This window comes from Phacochoerus africanus, chromosome 5 (genome assembly GCF_016906955.1).
Source record: "Phacochoerus africanus isolate WHEZ1 chromosome 5, ROS_Pafr_v1, whole genome shotgun sequence".
Classification (NCBI taxonomy): domain Eukaryota; kingdom Metazoa; phylum Chordata; class Mammalia; order Artiodactyla; family Suidae; genus Phacochoerus; species Phacochoerus africanus.
The window spans coordinates 23,460,292-23,485,779 of record NC_062548.1 but is presented as its reverse complement, the minus strand read 5'-3'; the positions used below and the strand labels follow the sequence as shown (position 1 = coordinate 23,485,779).

General features: G+C 36.9%; 2 pseudogenes; one reads left to right on the top strand and one right to left on the bottom strand.

The window, feature by feature from the left end:
• Positions 1-3,257: 3,257 nt before the first annotated feature.
• On the bottom strand, positions 3,258-4,428 carry LOC125126735 (uracil-DNA glycosylase-like; annotated as a pseudogene).
• Positions 4,429-21,678: 17,250 nt separating this feature from the next.
• On the top strand, positions 21,679-22,645 carry LOC125126734 (mitochondrial import inner membrane translocase subunit Tim17-A-like; annotated as a pseudogene).
• Positions 22,646-25,488: the final 2,843 nt, after the last annotated feature.

Genomic DNA, 25,488 nt, shown 5'->3' with positions numbered 1-25,488 from the left:
CAGGTTGCGGAATAGACTAGCACTCATGAGGATGCAGGTTCAATCCCTGGCCTTGCTCAGTAGGTTAAGGATCAGGCATTGCTGTGAGCTATGGTGTAGGTCACAGAGGCAGCTCAGATCTGGTGTTGCTGTGGCTGTGGTGTAGGCCCATGTCTGCAGCTCTGATTCAGCTGGGAGCTGGGAACCTCCATATGCCACAGGTGTGGGCCTAAAAAAAAAAAAGAAAGAAAAAAAAATCTTAAGTGCAGAAAGCAAAATTTTAAATAATTTATAATAAGAAAAAATTAAGGCATATATTGGGATAGAAAAGATCATGTATTCTAAAATTCCACTTTAGAATTTTATGACATCAAACACAACACAGAGGAAACCAATTCTTGGTGCAATCATATGTTCTCTCTGAGATAATTCACCATCCTTTATTTCTTGAATATTTTAGCTTTTCTCTTGATGTGAACTTCTATGTTTAATTGATGATTTTAACAATCAGTTAAATTATGTAGTCAGAATTCCAAAATCCTACCTTCTCATTTCCTATTTTTTTTGTTAAATTTTTTGTCATAGTTGATTTAAAATGTTATGCCAATTTCTGCTGTACAGAAAAGTCATCCATATATATATGGTATTTAAATTTTTCTTAATTTTATTTTTATTTTTAAATTGTAATCAATTGTTATTTCCCCAATACATTTTTTTTCTACTGTACAGCATGGTGACCTAGTTACACATACATGTATACATTTTTTTTCTCACATTATCATGTTCTATCATAAGTGACTAGACAGAGTTCCCAGTGCTACACAGCAGGATCTCATTGCTAATCCATTATATATATCTTATATAGAGAAGATAGATAAGACACATTCTTACACATTATTTTTTTAGTATTATTTTCCATCACGGTACATCCCAGGAGATTGAACATAGTTCCCTGTGCTATACAGTAGGACCTCATCACTTATCCATTCTAATTGTAATAGTTTGCAACTACTAACTCCAAACTCCCAGTCCATCCCACTGCCTCTCCCTTCCTCCTTGGCAAATACAAGTCTGTTCTTTATAACTTTTCTCCATCTGTCAGTAATCCTGTCCTGAAAGCTCCTTTAGCCACCCCCTCCCATCATCACACACTGGGTTATCTGTACCACCAGCAACTGTCATCTTAGTCATACCACTTGGGACCACCACCCTTGTACCTAGTAATTAACTCCTCTTAACCAGAACTTAAAATACATTGGCCTTCTTCAACCTGAACAAATTTCACTTTCAAAACCAAATTTTATGGGTGACAATGATCATCTGTCCCACGTTCATTTTTTCAACTATGTTGACAATCTCATTTTCTTATGCTCCTTCATCAAAACACTTCTCTGGCTAAACCCTAAAGTCACCCAATTAAAGAAACAATCTGAAGTTCATATCCTCACATGGGTTCCTCAAACATTGCATGTCACCTTGGCAATTCACTTTTCTTCTTTCCTAGGTATCTGTTTCATTGGTTCCCTCTCCAATTCTTTCAAACATCCAACACTTTTCCACCATTTTCAGTCAGATAATGTTTTGCTTCCTTCCTGTCAATCTATCTAAATATGATATAGTAGATGTTCAATGCATTTTTTTAAAGAAAAAAAAATCTCTGGCTCTCATACAAGATGTCTGTAACTGAAGTAGAATATTTCTAAACTCCATGTGCTGTAGCTTATTTTGTTTGGGAAAAAAAAAGAGTATTTTGATTCATCTGACCTAGACTTGGACCCTAGTTGTGAAGTATGCTAGTCATTTTACTTATGTTCTCTGAACCTCTGTGACCTCATTTATAAATTAATCTATATTATATTGATCTGCATTGAAGGATTAGTGGGCAGTAAACACCTGGCAAACAGTAAGTACCCACCACATGGGTGGTATAACCATTGAGAAATATGAAAAAATACTTTTTCACAAAAAATTTGCACAGCTTTGCTTTTTAATTTTTTCCTTTAATCTGTACTATTTAAAGACCTATCAGACACTATTCAATATGACCTGCTATATTAGCATATTGAATTCTGGGTACCGTATGTGATATCATCTTTGTTTTTATTTTCCCACCCTTATATTATCCATGCAGTTAGTGTATTTTTATTTTGCTTTGTTTTGTTTTAGTGGTCATGATTTAAAGAAACAAAAAACAAATGCATTAAAGTCTGATACATTATAAGTACTCAGTGTTCACTATTATTATTTTGTTGTTATTTTATGTCTGTATTTACATATTTCATTTGTGAGGCATGATACTAAGATAACCAAGTTCTGAATTTACAGTTATAAAATATGTGAGGATTATTAAATGGAATATTCGTTTGTCATGTAACACAATCAAAACGGATTTTATTTTCCAGGATTGTATTTTAAAAAGTTATCGACATTTTATTTATTTATTTTTTTGAAACTTCAACCATTTTTTATTACCAAACTTAGCCAAGGTTAGCACTTTAACCCAGCTAACAGCAAAACATCATCTCTAACAGGACCTAGGATGGAGGTGCCTAATAAAGACTGTCTCTTAAAAAAAAGACAAAAAAAATAATACATATACACACATATTTGCATAAGTATTTCTTGAAAAAGCAAAATTCACCTGTGTTAATATTAAAAACAAAAACCCAGTGATTTCAGTACAAAAAAAAAAAAAAAACCCCCAAAATGCCCAAAACCCAGCATTGGCAGTGTATGCTGGCCCTAAAACCCCAGCTCCAAAGCATCTAGGAAAAAAACATCTCCTCTTAAAAAACAAAGAAAAAAACAAGAAAAACCCTTTCTCCTCCTTCCAGGTGAATTTCTATAGTTTATTCCTAGAAACACTCAAAAATAACAGCATAGACAAGATCCAGCTCCCTTTCCCCAGCTTCTGACTATCAGTGAAGGTTTACACCAAGGATGGTTTCTTAGCAACTCTGCCTCTATCACAGTCAGGGAATCAATCCCTAATTTCTGGGAACTTGCAAAACTTCTTCAGGCTTCCTGCGGGCTCTCTGAAAGGTGACAGGACAGGGTGCCTGATGGAGACAAGAATGCCAGGCTGGGAAAAGGGGGCCTTTCCATATAAAAACACCCAACAGCTTATAAACCTAAAGACTAAACCTACCAAGTAAAAAAAAGTAACAACTGCCTGTACCAAAAAGGTGCTTATCTCCTGGCTTTAACCATAAAACTAAGAACACAGAGGAAACATAAAACTAAGGAATCCAGAGCTTTTGACCTGAACTCCGTTCCAAGATCCTTGACCCAGGCCAAGCAGATTCCAGACCCCAGGTGGCAGGGTGATCTTTGTGTTCCTGGCTGGATAAAGCCGCCACCTTGTGGCTGCTGTACTGAAACTGTTCCCTTCTGCATGGTGCTTAAGAATTACAGCGGGAAAAATTTCAATTTGACTTCATAACCAACAGATACTTTGATAGCAGCTTCTAGAAAACTGCTCAGAGACCCCCAACCCCGGGGTCATGGTCACAGATCCTTCCAGCTGATGGGCTGTTTGCCCGGCTTCTGCAGCAGCTGTTGGTTCTGGAGAAATGTCTGCATCCGAAAAACCCTCTGCACACAGACAGCGGGGAGGGTTGCGCTGTCTGCAGCACGTGGTGCCACTTCCTGTCAATGGCACTGCCTTTCTTCTGAGCATAAGAGCCCCAGAGCAAGAAGACAAGGCTGTTGGCGTTCTGCTTGAGCCAGGACACAACTGCGTCGGTGAACTCCTCCCAACCTCTCTCTTTGTGCAAATTGGCCTGATGTGCCCGGACCGTGAGCACAGCGTTGAGCAGGAGAACGAACACCTTGCTTGGCCCATCCAATCACATCTCCATGACCAGGATGAACGAAGCCCTCTATGTCTGTAGAGAGCTATTTATAAATATTATCCAAACTGGGCGGGGGTGGACAGGTCTCTGAATGCTAAAGCAGAGCCCGCAAGCTTGATTGGGTCCGTGATATGGATCCTGTCCCAGGATGACCACCTTCACATCTCTTATCACATTTTGGGCCCGTGTGAAGACTTGGTGTGTGTGTGTGGGGGTAAACAGTGTAACGTCTTCTTTCTCCTGCAACAAATCCCATAAGCTTTATAAAATATTGTTTCCCGAACTCGCCGCTGAGGTGCTTCTTCCAACTCTCACCAAAGCCCACCTGCACTTTGCGCACTGCAAGCCTGAGCAGCGCGGCGGCCTTGTTCTTCTGGATGTGGGCCAACTGCTCAGAGCTTAGTGGCGACGAGGGCGGCATGCCCGCTTCTCCTGCCCTGCCCGGATCTTCTTGACGGAGCTGGCCATCACATCCCCATTCTCGACTACTGCAGCCACGCCAGTCCCCAGGTCGTTTGGCTCGGGGCTGCAGGCACGTCGCTTCCCGGAGGGGCTCAGGGAGAAGAAAAGAGTAGAGTGTCTTCTGGCCAATCATACCAGAGCCGAGGAGGGAGCGAGCGCCTGCTGCCAGGAGACCCGCAAGGTTGGCGCCAGCTGGAGCCTATCGACATTTTATTTTAAGAGGAATCTTAGGTATATGGAATTGGGAATATGAAAACAATGTTATGGAAAAATAACTGATTACTATTGAGAGTTTCACATAAGAATTTAATCATTAAATGACAATTTTGAGTTTACTTACAATATCTTAAAAATAAAAGTATCCTTTTTAATACCTCAAATAAATGTTTAGTATTGTAGATTGCATTACACATACTTTTGAAACCATACAATAGATATAAATAAATCATATACACATTTATATGTGCAGTATTTATGTAATATATAGTGGGCATATATATGTGTGTGTATATATATATATATATATAGTTATATATAACTTTGAGATGTGTGTAAAACCAAATTATATACACACACATATATGCCTTTTAGAAAAAAAATTTTGGCACATATTACACAGTCATAATATAGTTTTCATATTGGATATGGTGAAAAAAGGGCTCAGGGAAATGTATTTCATGCTTCTATACATAGTGCTTATATATATTCATGCTTATGTACTTAAATTAATCAGAAAATGAGGATACACATTGATTTCTTGCTTTGAGTTATTCCATTGGTAGAATTTCAGAGAAACACGTTCCTTTTGCTTATTTATAGAAAATTTTATCAAAGCATCAACTTGTATGTTGTTTGTATAGTTTTAGAATAAGCAGTGATAAATTTCATACACCATTTAGAAATGGTTCCCATCACTTGCATTCTGAGTTTATTCATGAAACACATAGAGTTCCTGTACTATATTTTCTCCTTTTTTCTTCTCCACAGGGGCAAAAGGACTATAAATTTACCATCTGCTCTAAGACTTTCTGGCCATAAAGACCGCATTTAAAACCATGGTAATAGCTCAGTTCAGACAAGAAAGATTCCTTAATTTTCATTTCTTATAGGGTAAGTTAATTAAATCCATTAAGGCCATTTTATCACTCCATAAGGCTATTCAGGTTCTTGTTTGCTTCTACTTAATACTTCCAGACTAAATTCAGGATATCTTCACAATTTCATTTTTACAAAGCCTGTATTTGTAGCATCCTGATCACCTACTTAACAGTTTAAAATGTTTAAAATAGTTTATTTTATATAGGTGTGTTGCAAAAATTAAAATGGTATTGATATTGAACAAAAATAATCTTCATTGAAGAAAATAAATCACCTAGGAGTCTGTTCAAGTCTAGTACTGCCAAGACCAGCTCAGCTGGATGGGGCTGAAGAATGGGTGCTGTGAAACTTAAGGAAAAAAGTTAACATAAAACAAGACACAGAGACATTTATCTTAATAAAGGTGGGGAACCAGGGACTCAGGGTCTCAGGGACCAAGAGCACTGCCTCAAGAAACCACACTGCTTTTATTGTGCTCTTGAGGATTAAGTCAAGTGAAAAGGGGGGTGTAGGTGCAGGATATAGGGTTTTTTTTTTTATTGTAAGTTCTTTCATTATTTTAAAAGTCACTTAGCTGGTAGATGGTTAAACTTTTACTCTAAACTTTAGGCACATAACCATCATTAGCATTTGCATTAGCTACCAATGCATAGCATTTCAGAGAATCCTCACTGTGCTTCTGCAAATGGCATGCCTATTTGTGGCAACCCAGTGTGCCTAGGTTTGCACCTTGGTTCTCTTGGCTAATGCATATGCTGCTAATGACCACTCATAAACCACTTGGCCATGAGGTTCCTCTTTCTCTTATCCCTTAGAGGACATATCATGCTTGTGAAAATGGTGTTCCAATCTGCATATGTCTGGTGTGCCTGGACCAATGCATTATGTCCTCATTCAGCTGACCCCATGAATAACCCATGCCTTTAGGTCTTTGTTCTTAAGCTTAAGTCATTTACCAGCACTGTGACTGTTTCTCAAGCAGGAAGATGGGACAAAGTAAAGAGGCTAAGAAAATATTGTAGAGGCATGTCTCGTGATATAGTACCATGGTGAAAGTATATACAAAAAGGGGTATAATACATAGCACCTCAGAGATTAAAAATAAAATTTGGAGCTTCTTCACCTTCCTTGGAACAAAAATACATTATCACAAGCATGTGATAAGGCACCATTAAAATTGCTACAATGAAAAGATTGTCAGGGTTTTGTTTTGAGTTTCTAGCTTAGCGGTTGTGCATAGAGTAAGGTATGCACAGATTCAGTTTTAAGCAAAGTGTTTTGGGAAAGTAGAAGAGGCACAAAATATATTTGGGAGCACTGGGAAAAGTTTATTGGGAGGAATCATCAATGATTAATAAAATTTGTCAGGTTGAGGAATAAGGATCCAGATATGACAGAGGAAACAGTAGGTTATTCATGTAGTGATTTCCTAACCACATGAGTGACTCAAAATTAAGGACTAATTCTGTAGGATATTCTAACATTGCCAGCCACAAGCTTATCCATATGTTCAGCTGACAAATATTTATTGATTGCTGATTCTGTACCTGGGGATACAGAGGTATTCAAGGAATACTGAACTTATTCTGTAGTGAGAAAAAGTGAAAAAAGGGTGTGATAAGTTGTAGGATGAAATAAGGATAAAGGGATATGGGGACATGTAAAGAGGGTCCTGGCTTTTAAGAAAAGGTCTCAGTGAAACAGGAATTTAAATTACAGTCTATTAAAATTGTTACAGATGTATTTTGTTTAGTGAGAATTTAAATTCGTGCATGAAGAGGCTACATATATCTCCTTCCCAGGAAAGTTATCTTATTTTCTTTTGAAACTTTTGTACTTAACCAGCTAAAAGAACTGACTAATTAAAGTGTGCAAAGTATGAGGCAGTCTCCACTTTGATTTTTGTGACAGGTCTCTAACCAAAGAACTTTGAAAACTTTAACAGTGGTTGCTGCATTCCTCAAAACAAAACTCAAACAGAATTCCTAAACAGACTTTCTCTTAGAGTCTATGACTGCTTAATAATTATTTAAGTAATTTTTTTGAAATGTGTATATTTTCTGTCTAATTTTCTACACAAAATATTTTATCAAAAACTCCAAAACTTCTTTCTCTCAGTTTTTAAAAGCATTCTGCTCCATTTTCTGCACAGATGTAAAGACATTCATGTTTTCATATTGAAGATCACTGATTAGCACAGCATTAGATTTAGCTTTTAAAAAACTTTGATTCAGATAAATCATAATACTGCACTTCATCTGGATAATATCTACACCTTTTCCTTATAAAAGCAACTATTGTCTGTATCACAATACATTTCTTTTCATAAATAGTTGCACACTCAAAATTTAAAAAAGAATTGTATAAAGCATATATAATTGCATTAGTATATTATTTATACTAATATTATATTTATATTAAGGTATGACATTATATTGTAAGTATAGTACATTTTAAGTAAGGCTCATATTATAAAATTTAAAGCGGCAGTTCTTGTTGTGGTCCAGCAGGTTATGAACCCAACTAGTATCCATGAGGATGTCTGTTTGATCCTTGGGGTTAAAGATATGGGCATCGCTGTGAGCTATGGCATAGATTGCAGATGTGGCTTGGATCTGGTGTTGCTCTGGCTGTGATGTAGGCCAGCAGCTACAGTGATTTGACCCCTGACCATGGAACTTCCATATAACACAGGTGCAGCCATAAAAAGAAAAAGAAAAAATTTAAATGTTTAACTCAGTAATCTAATTTTAAATTACCATTGAAAACATTCAAGTAAAGAATGATTGGAAAATAGAAACCACCAAGCTTTTTATCAGCCCCACTCCCATCAAAATAAAATTCTGTTTGTTCCATTGTTGTGAGACATGTTTTTATAATATTTTCTTAGCCTCTTAGCTGAAAACTCCATCTTGTCCTTCCTTACTTTGTCCCATCTTCCTGCTTGAGAAACAGTCACAGTGCTGGTAAATGACTTAAGCTTAAGAACAAAGACCTAAAGGCATGGGTTATTCATGGGGTCAGCTGAATGAGGACATAATGCATTGGTCCAGGCACACCAGACATATGCAGATTGGAACACCATTTTCACAAGCATGATATGTCCTCTAAGGGATAAGAGAAAGAGGAACCTCATGGCCAAGTGGTTTATGAGTGGTCATTAGCAGCATATGCATTAGCCAAGAGAACCAAGGTGCAAACCTAGGCACACTGGGTTGCCACAAATAGGCATGCCATTTGCAGAAGCACAGTGAGGATTCTCTGAAATGCTATGCATTGGTAGCTAATGCAAATGCTAATGATGGTTATGTGCCTAAAGTTTAGAGTAAAAGTTTAACCATCTACCAGCTAAGTGACTTTTAAAATAATGAAAGAACTTACAATAAAAAAAAAAACCCTATATCCTGCACCTACAACCCCCTTTTCACTTGACTTAATCCTCAAGAGCACAATAAAAGCAGTGTGGTTTCTTGAGGCAGTGCTCTTGGTCCCTGAGACCCTGAGTCCCCTGGTTCCCACCTTTATTAAGATAAATGTCTCTGTGTCTTGTTTTATGTTAACTTTTTTCCTTAAGTTTCACAGCACCCATTCTTCAGCCCCATCCAGCTGAGCTGGTCTCAGCATTCCGTGAGTATTTTTAGCACCTGTATTTGAGCACCAGGCACTCTTCTAGATAATGAAGTTTCAGATGTGAATACAACTAATGAGCTAATAATGTTTGAATCCCAGAAGTCATTGAGAATCTCTTTCTTCTTCACTGATTATCATCATATTTAGAAAAGGTTATTTTTTTCTGTTGACAGCCATAGCACTAGGTACTAGAAATTCAACAGTGAAGAAAGTAAACTTAGATTTCTCTCTTAAAATCCAGTGCAAGAGAGAGAATTTTCACAAATAACCATAAAAATAAATATTTAAAGATTATATTTAATGTAATACAGGAAAATTAAATAAAATCATGAGTGATTGCAAAATCAGAGATGCCTTTCTCTGAATAACATATTTAATCTAAAAAGTGAGGCTGCCAAGAAAGCAATAGTATTAATTTTAGGGAAAGATAATTCCAGGCAGAGAGCACCACCTCTTTAAAATTTTTAAAGCAAAAAGGAATGTGACACATTCAAGGACCTGAGAAAATATCCATGGAGTTCAGACTATGAGGAGTGAGAGGAACAGACATGATATGAACTAAGGAGAGCAGGTTGTAGGGGTATCATAAGCCATGTCAAAGGTTTCCCATTTAAAGAAATTAAACAACTACAACAAAACCCCTAAAAATGCATAGGAAAAAATTGGAAAATCTCAATTTTACAGGCAATAGAATTGCTATGTAAATGATCATCTAAAAGGAAGGTTTGTTTTATTTTGTTTTGTTTTGTTTTCTGCTCCTGTGGCATGCAGAAATTCCTGGGCCAGGGATTGAACCTATGCCACAGCAGTAACGAGAGCCACTGAGTGACAACACTAGATCCATAACTACTGAGCCACCAGGGAACTCCAGAATCTCTTTTTGAAATATGAACAACATGTAAGTCATACTGTAATTTTAAACCCAAAGCAGGTCCTCTTTCTTCTTTATAATAGAGCACTTTTGTGAATTTGCTAAATTTAACAGATTAAAAATTAGTATATCCATGCCCTTATGTCTTAATACTCTAGTGAAATAATAGAAACACAATACTTGAAAAGGAGATTGAAATGAATATAAACTTATTTTAGTATTTATTCTAATGAACAATCTTAAAATTTTCTATGATAAAAGCATTGAAGATTTTTGCCAAAGACTAAATACTGTTACCTTTGGCTTTTTATACTATTCCATATAGACTCCCTCTCCAGATTTATAAAGAATGGTATTAAGGTCTACTAAATGGAATAGGAAAATTAGTTTTATGTCAATATTAGGGTTATTTGTAGCTTTACAGTTATTTTCTTTGTGCCTATTGTTGGTAGAACTGTGTAGCTTGGAGAGAAAATAACATACACTGATGGAATGTAGATTTGATTAATCTTACTTTAAAATTGCAGGATTCATGACCAGTCATCCTCACTTTCACAGCTGTATTGATACCAGCAAATGCATAAGCCTAAGCTCAAAAATAGCCCAGTTGGCTCTTGGATGAGATAAACAATATCAAATTCAAATACTGGCTCAAATAGACTCTACTTCTTAATGGGCAGTGCTGTGAAGTCACCTTACAAGGAACAATGTGTGGAGCCATTTTCATGCACTGCAGTGCCTACCTCCCAGGACCTGCCATCTAACACTTATCAAGAGTGTTACACTGTTGGTGATCCCACCAGCAGCATATGCAGGTCCCAATTACTCTATGTCTTCACTAGTGCTTGATATTTTCCTATTCAGGCTCCCCCATTCTAGTATTTGTGTGGTGGTAGTAAGTTGAGGTGAATGAGGTTTTCTGAAGGGACTTGCCACAAAACATTACAATATCCTGTGTAAGGGTTCCTTGCTGGCTCAGTGGGTTAAGGATCCAGCATTGTCACTGATGTGGTATGGATTCAATCCCTGACCTGGGAGCTTCCAGATGGTGTGGGGCACAGCCAAATTAAAAAAAAAAAAAAAAAAAAGGAAGAAAATCATCCCTATAAACAACAGTATATCTAAATCTTAAGGTATGACAACATCAAATGTTTATCAAATACATGACATTCTTCTTCTTACCCATTCATTGTTGCCTGAGGAGTCCTTGACCACTTCTGTAAAACTACTTTAGAAAATAATGTGGCCAAGTCTAGTTAACTTCAAGTCGTGTATAAACAAGGACCCTTCAATTCCACACTTATGGATAGATGTTACAGAAATGCATGCTTATGAGTACTAGGTAATATAAAAAATAATGTTCTCTGTAACACTATAGTATCCCCATACTGAAAGCAATGCAAATACTGACCAGCAGTGTAAGAGATCAGTGAACTGGTTCTCTTTTCACGATGGAAAATGACATAAAGATAAAATGAGTTTACTACAACTGTTGACACATAGAAGATGAATCATAAAATATGTCAGGGGGGGAACTGAAATACAAAAGAATACAGAAGGTATGTTTCTATTTGTATAAAGTTCAAAGGAGATACAACAAACAAGGAAATGATTAGTACAAAATTCAATTCTCTGTAGCCTTGAGGGAGAAGTCTGTGATTAAAAAAACATGAGGCAAAGAGGTGGAGAGGGGACTTTGAGAAGGTTGGGAATATTTTATTTCTTGACCTAAATAGGGTTAACTAAGTTTTGATTAATAGTAATTGATGAAACTTCATGTTTATGTCATATGACTTTTAGGTAGGTATTTATATCTTTCATTAAAATTGCAAAAAATAGAGTACATAGAAAGCAGAAGATAAATTGGTAGAAACAAAGTCAACTCCAAATATATTAGTAACTCAAATTAATGGATTTACATTTTCTGCATTAAAAAAATCAGCTATATAGTTTTTCTTCAAAATACACTTCAGTACAAAAACATGAAACTTTGAAAGTATAATGATGGACAAATATAAAAATTATAAATTCTAATACAAAGAAGTTGGAAAATATATTTACATCATATTTGAAAATAGATTTTCAAAATGTGGGAAGTAACATAATGTCTTTTCTATCATAGGAAATCTTAGTGACTCCATTAGCTAACACAGGTGGTCTCCCCAGTTACTAGGTAAATATAGGGTGAACTATGTGTGACAACTAGTGCTGAAAAGTCCTCTTACTTGATGATTAATTATTGTTTATTTTGAGAACATGTATACAATAGGTTGTGTCCACTTGGCTTATAAAAGGGTCAGGTGTTTTTTTTTGTTTGTTTGTTTGTTTTTGCAACTTTGTATGTTCTTAATGAATTCTGGTGATGCATATTTCATTTACTTTAATACATAATATTCAATAATGAAAACTGTCTTCTTTCTCTTCTAACTTCTTGGAGAGTTTTTCTGAGTGAAAAGGAGATTTTGATTTTAATTATATTTTCCCATTTATTTCTAAAATGTCAAAAGTTGGTAAAGGTAGAGAAAACTTGAACAAGGTAAGTAATAATTTAATTTGATGGAGTTCCAGTCATGGCTCAGTGGTTAACGAATCTGACTGGGAACCATGAGCTTCCCTGGCCTCCCTCAGTGGGTTAAGGATCCTGCATTACTGAGAGCTGGTGTAGGTAGCAGATGCAGCTAGGATCTGGCATTGCTGTGGCTGTGGCGTAGGCTGGCAGCTATAGCTCCGATTAGACTCCTAGCCTGGGAACTTCCATTTGCCACAGGTGCAGCCCTAGAATAGACAAAAAGACAAAAAAAAATTTTAATTTGATAGATACACATAAATAAATGCACTTAGTGTCAGAGAACGCACATTTTCCTCTAAACAAAACAATTTTGCTCACAAAATACCTTCAGAAATAAAAAGAAACAACTACCATGCAAATTAATTCCCTGGTTAAATGGAATGAACTAAGAGATGAATACTAAAAAATAACTGGATTAAAAGGCCTACAAATTTCAATTTTATGATACACACTATAAACACCAAGTGAAAGAAGAAATTACAACAAAAAGCACAGAGCTGAATTTTAATTAAAACATTTTCTATAAAAGCACAATTTTCAAAGAAAGTTATTTTTAAAGGACAATGTAGGAGTTGCCGTGGTGGTACAGTGGCGAATGAATCTGACTGGGAACCATGAGGTTGTGGGTTTGATCCCTGGCCTTGCTCAGTGGGTTAAGGATCCCATGTTGCCCTGAGCTGTGGCGTAGGCCAGTGGCTACAGCTCCAATTAAACCCCTAGCATGGGAACCTCCATATGCCACAGGAGTGGCCCTAGAAAAGGCAAAAAGACAAAAAAAAAAAAAGGACAATGTATAGTTTGTGGGAGTAAATGAAGTAAACCACCTGAGAAAAAGCACAGATTGTTTAGTCAGGGCTTGTTGTAGCAATGAGGTCAGCTGCTGTCACCCACATTTTGGCAGAGACCCAAACACAGGAGAGGAGCAGACAGCTTTATGGTGACTCTATAATCTTTGTCTACTGGCAAACTGAATGCAAGAGAAAACAAGAGTAATCTATCATGATGGCATGAAGTTTATGACAGAAATGCAAGTCAGTTAGCCATCAGATAGTATGCAAATAATATCAGATGTTAAAACAATATAACTCAGGTGACTGTAGAAAGAGTTATTGGAAAAAAAAATCCCTCATAAACAATATAAGCTATTCAACAAGCAGAGACAGTAGGGAATTTCCTACTGTAAATTTCCAGGGAATATTTTTCTTTTAATGTTAGATCACTAATAACTTTCCTTTAATATCAATGACAAGGCAAAGTTGTATACACTCCCTATATAATATTGGATTGGAGATACAAGAATTGAAAGTATATTAAAAAAAATTCATGTATAGCATACATAGTATAAAAACAATTGAATACACAAAGATGTTTAGAAAAGTAAATGGATAGATTTATATTAAGAGCAATATATAGAAGTAATTATCTATACACTGACCACAAATATTTAAAGACATGAGTTTTTTAAAAGACACCCAAGTACAATTACCATATGATACAAAATCAATAATATAACTTACCTAGGGATGAATGTAACAATAGGTATGTAAACTGGGAATAATGATGAGCAGTGAATTAAAATAATTCTTTGGTGGAGGAGAGAGCGAGTGTTTCCTGATATAAGAAAAATAAGATCTGAACCTTTAGGTCAATTTGGGGAGGACTAATATTTTCATTATACTGAGTTTTCCTTTGAGCATCATTTAATTTGTTATGTTTTCTTAATGCGGCAAGAGAAATTGTACAATTTTCTCCATAAAAATCTTACATATCTTTTGTTACATTAATTCCTAGGTAAATTATATTGTTGATTTTGTATTGTGTAGCAATTGTACTTGTATCATAAAGCTGTCTGCTCCTCTCCTGTTTGCCATTCTTCTCAAATGTATTGAATATTTACAAATTATCCTGGAATTTACCTTTAAAACATATTTCATAATTTTTTTTCTTTTAGCTGAAGTGAAAGAAGTTATTGTGAAGTCTTTCTCTTCTTGAGACTTTGAACTAGAACTAATCTTTAATTTAGGGGGCAAATATAGATTTTAGTGGTTCTATTTCTGAAGAAATAGAATCCATTCCAAACTATTTTTCTTTCATAGGAAGCTTTCCATTGGTCACACTATATAAAACAAGAATTTAAGAAAAGAATTTACCTCCAGTAATGTAACTGCTACAAATTTTTGATAGTGTAATACAATACTAAATATATAGAAATGCCCAAAACAAAATCTTTAGAGTCCTGAATCAAAAGCAGCTGAAAGATTAAAAGTTTTTTTTTTTAATTGTTACACCTCCTTCCTTGTTACATAAAAATTACTTGTATTTGGTAATGTCAATTAACACTTTATGCTAACCTTCTGGGTATTTTTTTTTTTTTGGTTTAAATTTGAAGTTATCTTTTAATTCAGAAACTCACTTTGTTTTCAATATTTTCCCTGAGTTAATTAATGCTTTAGTAAATTGTTTTTAGTTTTGTAAATAGGAACTTGGAAAAGGGCTTTGTTTACAATTTCTCTGAATAAATCCATGACTGAGTAAAAGGTTTGAACCTGCTTTACACTCAGACCTGTTTTTATAAACTCTAGTAGTCTAGTGTCAGAGACTACACACTATCAGAATCTGAATTCCTTCTCATCATATATGTAAATGGAATTCAGTCATTTTTTGTATTTATTTTTCTTTGATTTATTTTTGCATTTTAGCCTTGGTGACTTTCTTCAAATAGAAAACTAAAAAAACATAAATAAAAACATGGAGGTAAAAACAAGGGTCGCTCCTGTACCAGAAGCAGAGGAGGGACCCCAGTACCCAAGGACATGGATTTCTCTTGCTTCTATCCTTCCATAGCGGGGATATGTGAAATGCCACTTTGGGTCACAATCTGAAAATATTAATCCAGGTGAAAATTATTTTTTTTTAACTTGAAAGAGTGTCTATGTATATTATGTAATTATGATATATATCAAAATGTGTAATTCAGTGTTTTTTTCACCCAAATGTGTGTTTAGGTCTAAGGAAAGGATGGACATGGACAAGTCCACCAAATGCTCTCTATTTCCAGCAGTCAGTTTTCAGTGGTATTGGTGACTAACTACCAAAGAGCAAAGTATGCCATTTCCAACATCAGACATTTGGACCCCACATTTGCTGACTTGCCCAGATTTCTGTGGAGCACAGGTTTTCAATTATCTCAAAGATGTTTCTCTGGTTAAATCACCCAGCTAATTTCTCAGGGCCCATGAGAGTATAAATATACTTAATATTTAAGGAAAACAAGATATAACTCAATAAAACAAGAAAGTCTTCCAGAAGCTATGTCCTCTTTCTAACATGGCTGGACTTGTGTCCATTCCATTTTCCTCTTGAGGGAACAACCCTAAAAGACAAATAAAACTTTTCTTGTGGGAAATGTTCCAAAGTGACCACAAAGCTGCCTTTTACTCCAACACAGGCCTATAAACAAATACAATAATCACAATGACATTTTACCTAAGTTACACTGGCAAGTGGTAGTCGGTGTGGTTCTCTTGACTACCTCTTAAGTTTAGAGTAAGCGTTAGTATTAGGTTGTGAGTTACAGTGGTGAGTTTCCTCACAGCAGCAATACACTGCCCTGCACCCTTAAAACTGGCCTTGACCTCCTGTCTTTGCCTAATGCTATGTGAGCAGAATTAAACTGTTCCTTCTGGGTGGAAGTTTCTAAAGCCTGTGCATGCATCCTCTCCTTTTCCTCTTCAAAGTTACCAGCAATGTTCAGATAGATGGTGAGTCCCAAATAAGAAAACAAACACAAACAAAACAACGACAACAACAAAAAACACGGGAATTGTGAAGAACCTGAACATGAGTGAAGAACAAGATTTTTTGATATGGCACTGAGATTTAAGAGTTGTTAAGAGAGCATATATTAGCTCATCCAAAATGGTACGGGATATGATAGTATCATTTTCTTTCTTTCTTTCTTTCTTTCTTTCTTTCTTTCTTTCTTTCTTTCTTTCTTTCTTTCTTTCTTTCTTTCTTTCTTTCTTTCCTTCCTTCCTTCCTTCCTTCCTTCCTTTCTTTCTCTCTCTCTCTCTCTCTTTCTTTCTTTTAGTGGCTGCACCTGCAGCCTATGGAAATTCCCAGGCTAGTGGTCCAATCAGAGCTGCAGCTGCTGGCCCACACCACAGCCACAGCAACACAGGATCTGAGCCACTTCTGGAAGGATATATGCTGCTGCTTGTGGAGAAGCTGGATCCTTAACCTGATAAGTGAGGACAGGGATGGAACCCGCATCCTCACAGACACTATGTCAGATTCTTAACCTGCTGAGCCTCAAGGGAAACTCCAATAGTATCATCTTGTTTTATGAACAAGGAAATATCAGCTGTAAATCCCGGGCCAAGAAAATTTTATTGACCAGCAGAGGAGACTGCCTCCTTTAATCTGATGGTTTTCAGTCTTGGTTGGCAAAGCTCCAGAGTTCTCCAGGGGCTAAACAGAAGAGCAGTGAGTGGGAAAAGTGGACCTTAAGTCCATTTCAACCACTTCAGTCCCTCTATCTGCCCTTCACAGGCTGAGATTTGATGCTAGAGTTGAATTAATCGAAACTGGCTCCCCTCAATTTATTAAAATATACTCTGTCTAAAAGAATGCTATGTGAACAGAAGGCAAATAGTAACCAGATTATCTTTTAAAACCTAAGACTCAAGGGGATAAATAGGTTTTATTGTGTCTTCAACTACATCTATTAAGACAGTCTTACTCACCAGATGCAGTTACCTCTGGTCCTAAGGGATAATTATTATCATGATGCATCTATAAATTTTTTTGTGCTTTTCATAAGGGTTTTTCTGCTGGGAGTGTCTGTCCTGAGTAAGAAAAATGAATGCTATACTCTCCTTGAGAGTTACGTCCTTCTTTATACATTAATGATTTGTCATTTTGCATTTCTCTGTATACATTAATGATTTGTCATTCTGCATTTCTCTTTTTATATTAGTGATTTGTCATTTGGTCAGTAGGTGAGTCTGTTGTGAATTTGGCTAATGTGAGCCATGTCCACTAAGGTCACACTCCTTCAAGCACACACCAATATTATGAATGGATTATGGAATTTATAAGCATATATGAGTTTGCAGCCTGAAGCACCATCTGAGCAGGAAGCTGGGACATTTATGCAACAGGGATCATCCCTCCCACAGGGATCTGTACCTTTAACATTAGGCAGTGGGGCTTATTCTTTACTTGTTAACATTTTCTCTGCTTTTGTCACAGTAAAAGAGGAATTGAGAAGATTGCTATCTCTGTTCTCACCCAAATATTAATTTCATCAGGACAGTATGGACTTGGAGAATATATGCTTTCTTTCCAGAGTACTAAGTCACACTGCAGGAGAGATTTATGGTATCTTTGTGAACTGAACAACTACTGGTACTTCCAAATGTTTCTAACCTTTCAAGAAGGCAAAGTTAGCATCAGGAATACTAACTGTAGCAAGTAGCAAGTAGTTGCCTACTTCAAACATTTCAAGCTTGCTAGGACTTTTATTTTATTTTATTTTATTTTTTCTATAATGATTTTTATTTTTTTCCATTATACCTGGTTTACAGTGTTCTATCAATTTTCTTCTCAGCCATAAAAAAGAACAAAATAATGCCATTTGCAGCAACATGGATGGAATTAGAGACTCTCATACTGAGTGAAGTAAGTCAGGACTTTTTATTAAAATTAATATTCAAAATACTAAAAGGGAGGTTGTGATTTTCTTCAGTGCTACACCTAAATAAACCATATTTTTAGCACTTAATAATTCAGAACAAGAAAATAAGCCATAAAAGAAGATAAGTAAGTACAGCCACAAATTCTGAGATGGGAATTTTTCACAGCAAAATTCCAGCCTTGAAGGTATTATGTAAAAACATAATTGTGACTACTGTTTCTCTATTTCAGTTGAGTTTTCGAAAGAGTAGTTGAAATCAGAAACTAAATACCTCTGGCCTAAAAACTGCAACCAAATCCTAAACTCAGCTTCTCCTAGATAAAAATACAGACGTCATTTGAATGGCTTTGGAGAAGGTCAGCTGAACAAGTGTCAGTTGAAGTCCATAAAACAAAACACAACGAGACAAAAACATAAGCATCCCAATTTTTTTTTTTTTTGCAATAATCCTTTACTATCATTCATTTAAACTGAATTTGAGACTAAGGGATTTCTCACAGCAATATTTAGGAAGGGAAAAACACCTTTGGTAAATTTGAACTGAGATAAATTTGGGGTTTATTGCTGTGTTTTATTTTCCAATTAGATTTCTCTTTTCCTCAAAAACTCCAAAGTTAAAAGGACCTTTGACATGATACTGTTTTAAATATTTCACCAGCAGACCATGTCTGATTAATTGCTCTCAGTCATGCATGACTGTTAGATGAGCAGCATTGGATTTTTCTCTAAAAAATCAAGGCAACAAACAATAATGAAATAATTTGTCCAGGCCTTTCCTGGACTTATGACTTTTTAATGCTTTGAGTTCCATTTTTTCTAGTTCTCTGTTACATGATGAATAAGAGTTTTAATTAGTCCAGACAGTCAGTTGGAATGCTCTAGTCAAATTCTCCAAATGTATTTCTTTTAAAATTTAAGTTGTTCCCTATAATTTTGTCTATGATCTTTTATCAGTAGATCTATTTCATTTTTAATATGTGTCATAATCAAATGAGTTGAAATACCTGCCACAAAATTAGAACACACACACACACACACACATTTACAGCTCTGACATATCCTGCATAGAAGGTAGTTCTTTAAGAAATATAGAAAACCGGGAGTTCCCGTCGTGGCGCAGTGGTTAACGAATCCGACTAGGAACCATGAGGTTGCGGGTTCGGTCCCTGCCCTTGCTCAGTGGGTTAACGATCCGGCGTTGCCGCGAGCTGTGGTGTGTAGGTTGCAGACGCGGCTCGGATCCCGCGTTGCTGTGGCTCTGGCATAGGCCGGTGGCTACAGCTCCGATTCAACCCCTAGCCTGGGAACCTCCATATGCAGCAGAGCAGCCCAAGAAATAGCAACAACAACAACAACAACAACAACAACAAAAGACAAAAGACAAAAAAAAAAAAAGAAATATAGAAAACCATAATATGTTTAAATTTTTTTTTTTTAAGCCCAGAAATTATTTCATTTTTTTCCCCCATTGTTTTGAACTCATGTATATCTCTGTTTTAAGTCATTTGGGTTTTTGTATTTGACTCTTGGAATCAGATTTAGTCAGAAAGGTGAATTCTTCTCTTCTGGTTGAAGGAAAGGATTAACCCTACATGCAAAAAAAAATGGCATTTTTAATAGTACTCTTCTAGACATGCACTAGAAAAAGAACTAGCTTATCACACAACTGTCTGATGAGAATTGCAGTCTGTAATGCAATGCACTATGTTCCTCTATGTTCAAAAGAGAACAAGAATGATTGCATTTGCAAGTCAATGAAGAGAGTGATGGGGGAATTCTTTGTTATTAATGTTCTGCTAGATGGCCATTTACCTTAAAGGAGAATTTGGGGGGGGGGGATGGAAACAGTATAAATGCAATTCTGAAGAATGACTATTTTATCCAAAAGTTGCTCAGGAATCTATTTATGAGATGAGCCCAGGGGTGCATTAAAAAATATAGTCCTCTTAATACAGGAAAAAATAAAATAAAAAACTCCTAAGCATGTAAAAAAAATGTTTCTTTGATGTATAAGAACATTTGGTCCTACCAGGTTATGTTTTGTAGCTTTTATGCTTAGACTTAGTTACCCACATTTCACTAGTGTGAACAAACAGAACTGCCCACAGATGTTCCCCTGGTTCTTTTATAAATATTGGTGCAACTTCTGATTCCAGAATCTTTTGTTGAGAAGAATTACAGATGTGGAGATCATCAAGCACTTGGGTGGCAGCAGAGAGAGAAGATAAATGCTTCCATCTTAAATATTTCAAAATCTTTATGTACAATATCTACAAAAATATATATTTGTAGTCTTAGACATTGGGTCCCAATATAAATTTTAGCAGATTAAAATTCTGAAAGATTTTACAATATTCCAAGCTTGGAGCTTTTATAGCTTCTCAGTGAAACTTTTTAGAACCTTGAGAAGAAGAGATTCATGTTTAACACGAATGTGAAATATATATGTTTGGTATAGTCCAATATAAAATACAAACTATCCTTTTAAAAGATTTATTTATTTTTTTACATTTTACACAAAGCCAGTATTCCTAAAATTTTTACTCTCGCAAGCATGAAATGGTTAAAAGGGTATTTTGAATAGTATCATTTCCACAATGTTAAAATGTACATTGGGTCTTTCCTATTTGCAAGGCTGTTAACTTGGACTGGCCTTGACCTAGGGCAATCAGCTTGCACACAAATATTGGATATGTTGGTGACCCAAGATGAGGAGGAATTACATAAAAATTCAGTGAAGTAAGCCACTTACAGAAAGATGAATATTGCATGATTACATGTATATGAGGTAGCTAAAATAGTCAAATTGATAGAAATAAAAGGTGGTTTGATCCCTGGCCCAAGAACTTCCATATGGCAAGGATGTGGCTAAAAAAAAAAAGAAAAAAAGTGTGGAATGGTGGGGGCTAAAGGGCTGGTGGGGGGGGGGATGTAGAGATACTAAGTGAAATGTACCAATTTTCAGTTAAGCAAAATGAATATATTTATAGATCTGCTGCTGTACAATATTGTAATGATCGTCACGACTGCTGTATTGTACACTTAATAGTACTTTGTTAAGATAGTACATCTCATGTTAAGTGTTTAACCACAGTAAAATAAAATAACATTAAAAAAATAAAATTTCCAAAGCAGAACATAATATGAAATGTTAGTGAATGAGATTATAATATGATTATTTATATTTCATAAAGCACATCACAAAATTAATAGAGAACATCTAAGAAGATATTTACAATGTTTAAAACTGAAACATGATTAAAATCTAGACTATAAAAAGACTTCTGCTAACCAACAAGAGGACAAGTCAAGAGAAAAAAGGTGGATAATATAAATAGGCAATTTATAAACAGAAACCCTTAAATGCTAACGTTTAAGTTAGCTTTCAGACATGCAAATTAAAATAAAAATACATACTATACATACAATACGTACTAGATGGGCAAAAATTAGAAAGTAAACCACTGAATTGGTGGATAATAGGAATAAGGGACCCTAATATGTTGCTGGCTGGAAGGGGAATAGAGAAGAGCTGTTCTGGAGATCAGTCTAGACCACTTAATCAAGTTAAGTATAGACACGTTTAATACAGAAAATTAGCTGTTTACCCGGCATCGCGGCACCGTGAACTCGGAGGAATAGGCGCGCGAGCCCTGCCCCTGGCGAATTGTGCATGACTGTGGTGGGGCCTTCACCATGGGAACCATAGGTGGTGGTATCTTTCAAGCCACCAAAAATTTCCGCCATTCTCTGCTGGGAATAAACCACAGACTACGAGGGAGTTTGACAACTTTTAAAACCAGGGCTCCGCAGTTGGGAGGTAGCTTTGCAGTTTGGGGAGGCATTTTTTCCACGATGGTCTGCGGCATGGCCCAGGTGCGCGGGAAGGAGGACCCCTGAAACGCCATCACCAGCGGTGCCTTGACAGGAGCCATCCTTGGCGGCAAGAAACGGGCCGGTGGCCATGGTCGGCTCAGCCGCGATGGGTGGCATCCTCCTGGCCTTAATCGAAGGAGCTGGCATCTTGTTGACAAGATTTGCCTCTGCACAGTTTCCCAATGGTCCCCAGTTTGCTGAAGACCCCTCCCAGCTGCCTTCGGCCCAGTTACCGGCCTCGCTTTTTGGAGACTATCGGCAGTATCAGTAGGACTTCTTTCCCAGAACGCACCGTGGTTCAAGGAGGGAGGTCAGAAGATCAAGTTCAATTGGTTTTGAAAACCGTAGGTGGGACCACTTGGCTGATGGACTCTGAAGAGACATTTAGCAACCTTTTCTATTTAAAGGAACATGGGGAAGGGGGTCTTAGAAGTTGGTACATTTATTTATTCACACTTGGATTGCATCTGTGAGCAAAATCAATGTCTAAAATCCTTGAAAGGAAATGGAGGAAGTGCTTAGAAGATGAAGGAGGAAGCAGCGCTGGAGCGGGGCCGCCTTTCCCCGGGGGCTCCTCTGCCTGGTTTTTTCTCGGTCACACAATAAAAGACGCCCAGACATCGCTCATTCTTCTAAAAAAAAAAAATACAGAAAATTAGGAATATATATATTCATTCCCATGCTTGCCTTCTTTTAGTTTGCATAACAATATATCATTATATACATAATCCTGCTAAGTGTTTTCATATGTATTTTATGTTTCATGCCTATTAGGAATAGGATTGATGTCCGTTATTCTTTCTGACTTGTTACATATACCATACATAGAAAAAATTTATCTTTAAAAATATTATTAATCAAATGTATAATTCTTTTATTAATCCTAAGAATTTTCATGTGATTTTCCTGGATTTGAAGGTAAATAAGCATTTCTTCTGTAGGAAAAAATAATCCGTGTTCTTATTTTCAATATTCTAAGATTATTTTCATTATAACTGAATTGTTTTGAAATGTCAGGGGTTTTTTTGTTTTTTTTTTTTGTTTGTTTGTTTTTTGTCTTTTTTCCTTTTAAGGCCACACCCAGAGCATATGGTGATTCCCAGGCTAGGGGTCGAATCGGGGCTACAGCTGATGGCCTACACCACAGCCACAGCAACATGGGATCCAAGCCATGTCTGCAACCTCCACCACAGCTCACGGCAATGCCAGATCCTTAACCCACTGAGCAAAGCCAGGGATCAAACCCACAACCTCATGGATCCTGGTTGGATTCATTTCCACTGTGCCACAATGGGAACTCCAGCATACATTTATTATTTCACCTTTTCTGGGGGTCAGAAGACCAAGTATGGAGTTACTGGATCTGCTCAAGTTCTCATGATGGCTGAAATCAAGATGTTGGCTGGAGATGTGGTTCTTAGCTGGGATGCAGGGTCTTCTAAGCTCATTGGTCCATGGCAGAATTCATTTGCATCCTGCTGCAGAATCAAGGTTCCCAGTTTCCTGTTGCTGTTGTTCAATGACAATCTCAGCAACCGGAGGCTGTCTGCAGTTCCTTCGCCCATGGCCCTGACCGTTGAAAACATGAAAGTTTGCTTTCTTCTAGATACTCTAGAGCATGTTTCTCTGATTTCCAGTTCTGTGACCATTTGAAGAAAATCTTCTGTGTTTAAAGGATTCACATGACTAGGTCTGGCCCATATGGACAATCTCCCCATTTTAACATCAACTAATTGTGGACCTTATTTACATCTGCAAAATCCCTTTACAGCAGAACTGAGATAAAATGTCAACTGGACATCTAGCAGAAGGAGTGTGAACATACAGGGTGAGGGTTTCTGGGGTGCCCCCTAGGATTCTGCTGATGAGGAAAGCCATGTAGGATATCCTATCGACGAAGTGACAGTTCTGTCGTGGATGACATGGTCCTTTTATTATTCCTGTAGGGAGTTTTATATATTTTTATCTTTGCAAGAAATCATGGTGGGGTACTTTTCAAGATTAGTATGTCATATGTGTTCTGTAAGACATACTTCCCCATTCTTTCCCCTACTTATTATTAGTGTTATTAATATCCCCTATTTACAATGGTCTTTGCCAGATTTCTTCTCTTTTAAGTTTTCCTTACCTTACTCTTAAAAAAAATGAGTCACTATATCCAGCTTATAATCAATAGGAGGTAAATTAAATGCTACCTGAGGATGGGTTGGGGAGGAAGGGTTGTGTCTACCTGTATCACCTGTAATTCTTCTCCAAGGAAGATCTGTCCTTTGTTTCTGTTTACTAATTTATATCAACATGAATTCATGAATATTTATTTTATTTGTGTTATCATCCAATATTTGTACATTCATTTTTTTGCTCAAATTTTTCCAGTTTTGGCCATTAGGAGCTCTTTCAGGCTGGCTTCTGGGCAGAACTGGCCTCCCAGGCATGAGAATTCTGTAGACGTACCTGAGTCCACAAGTGGGGCACCATCTCAAAATGGTTAATAAATTTATCTTTACATTTGTGTTTTTTACTGGGTATCTGATGGGACAGTGTCATGTGCTGGAGGCTTGAGACGTATTGTTCATGCTTTATTCACACATGCTTTGGGTCCTTGGAAATGCTCTGGCTTCTTCCTTCCCCTGGGAGCTCTGAGATAACTGATACCTTGCTCACTGGTGGCCTCTGTCCCTTTGGCATTAGAAGGACTACATTCTGCCATCACTCTCTGCCCTGAATTAAGACAGGGAAAGTGGAACCTGTGCACAGGTGCCCTGGAGTATCTCTCGGGCATGGCAATAGCCATTCCCATCTGAGCTGGTAGCATCTGCATGTCTGCTTGTCCATGATCCTGAGACTGTGTCCTGGCAGGGCTATCTCTCGCTTTGAGCCCACCCCCAATGCAGGCAACTCGTCTGTCCTGGAGCAGAGGTGAAAAGACCCTGGGGTTGTCTCTGCTGTAGGTCGGAACAGTAGGCTCATGGAAAAGGGAGATGACTGGCTCAACTGTCCCAGCCTCCACTCCCAACTGGGATGCAACAGGTGCATCCGAGCCTGGAGGCTGGCAGGATGGGATACTTCAGCTCTCAGGCATCATCTCCATCCTCGGTCAAGGGGTCAAAGGACTCTTGGAAGACTGTGAAAGTCTTACATGGATATCTGCTTCCTTAGATTGAACTCTTTCAGGCAAGTTCCACATCTATAAGGACCTTTTCTTCCTTGTCCAACCTTCCTGACTTGGGCTTCCATTTGTTTCTTCAGGTTTGGGGAATAAGCTACAAAATATAAATTGCTGCAATGTTGGTAATTCTGCATATAGGTTAGATGCTCTGGTATTGACCTTTAGGACTGTAGTTATATGACATAAAGATAAACACTAAAATGTATACAAGTGTTAAAATTTAAACTTTTCTTTTCCTATGACAATATTAAGTAGTGCCTTATTCCATTTGGACTGCTATAA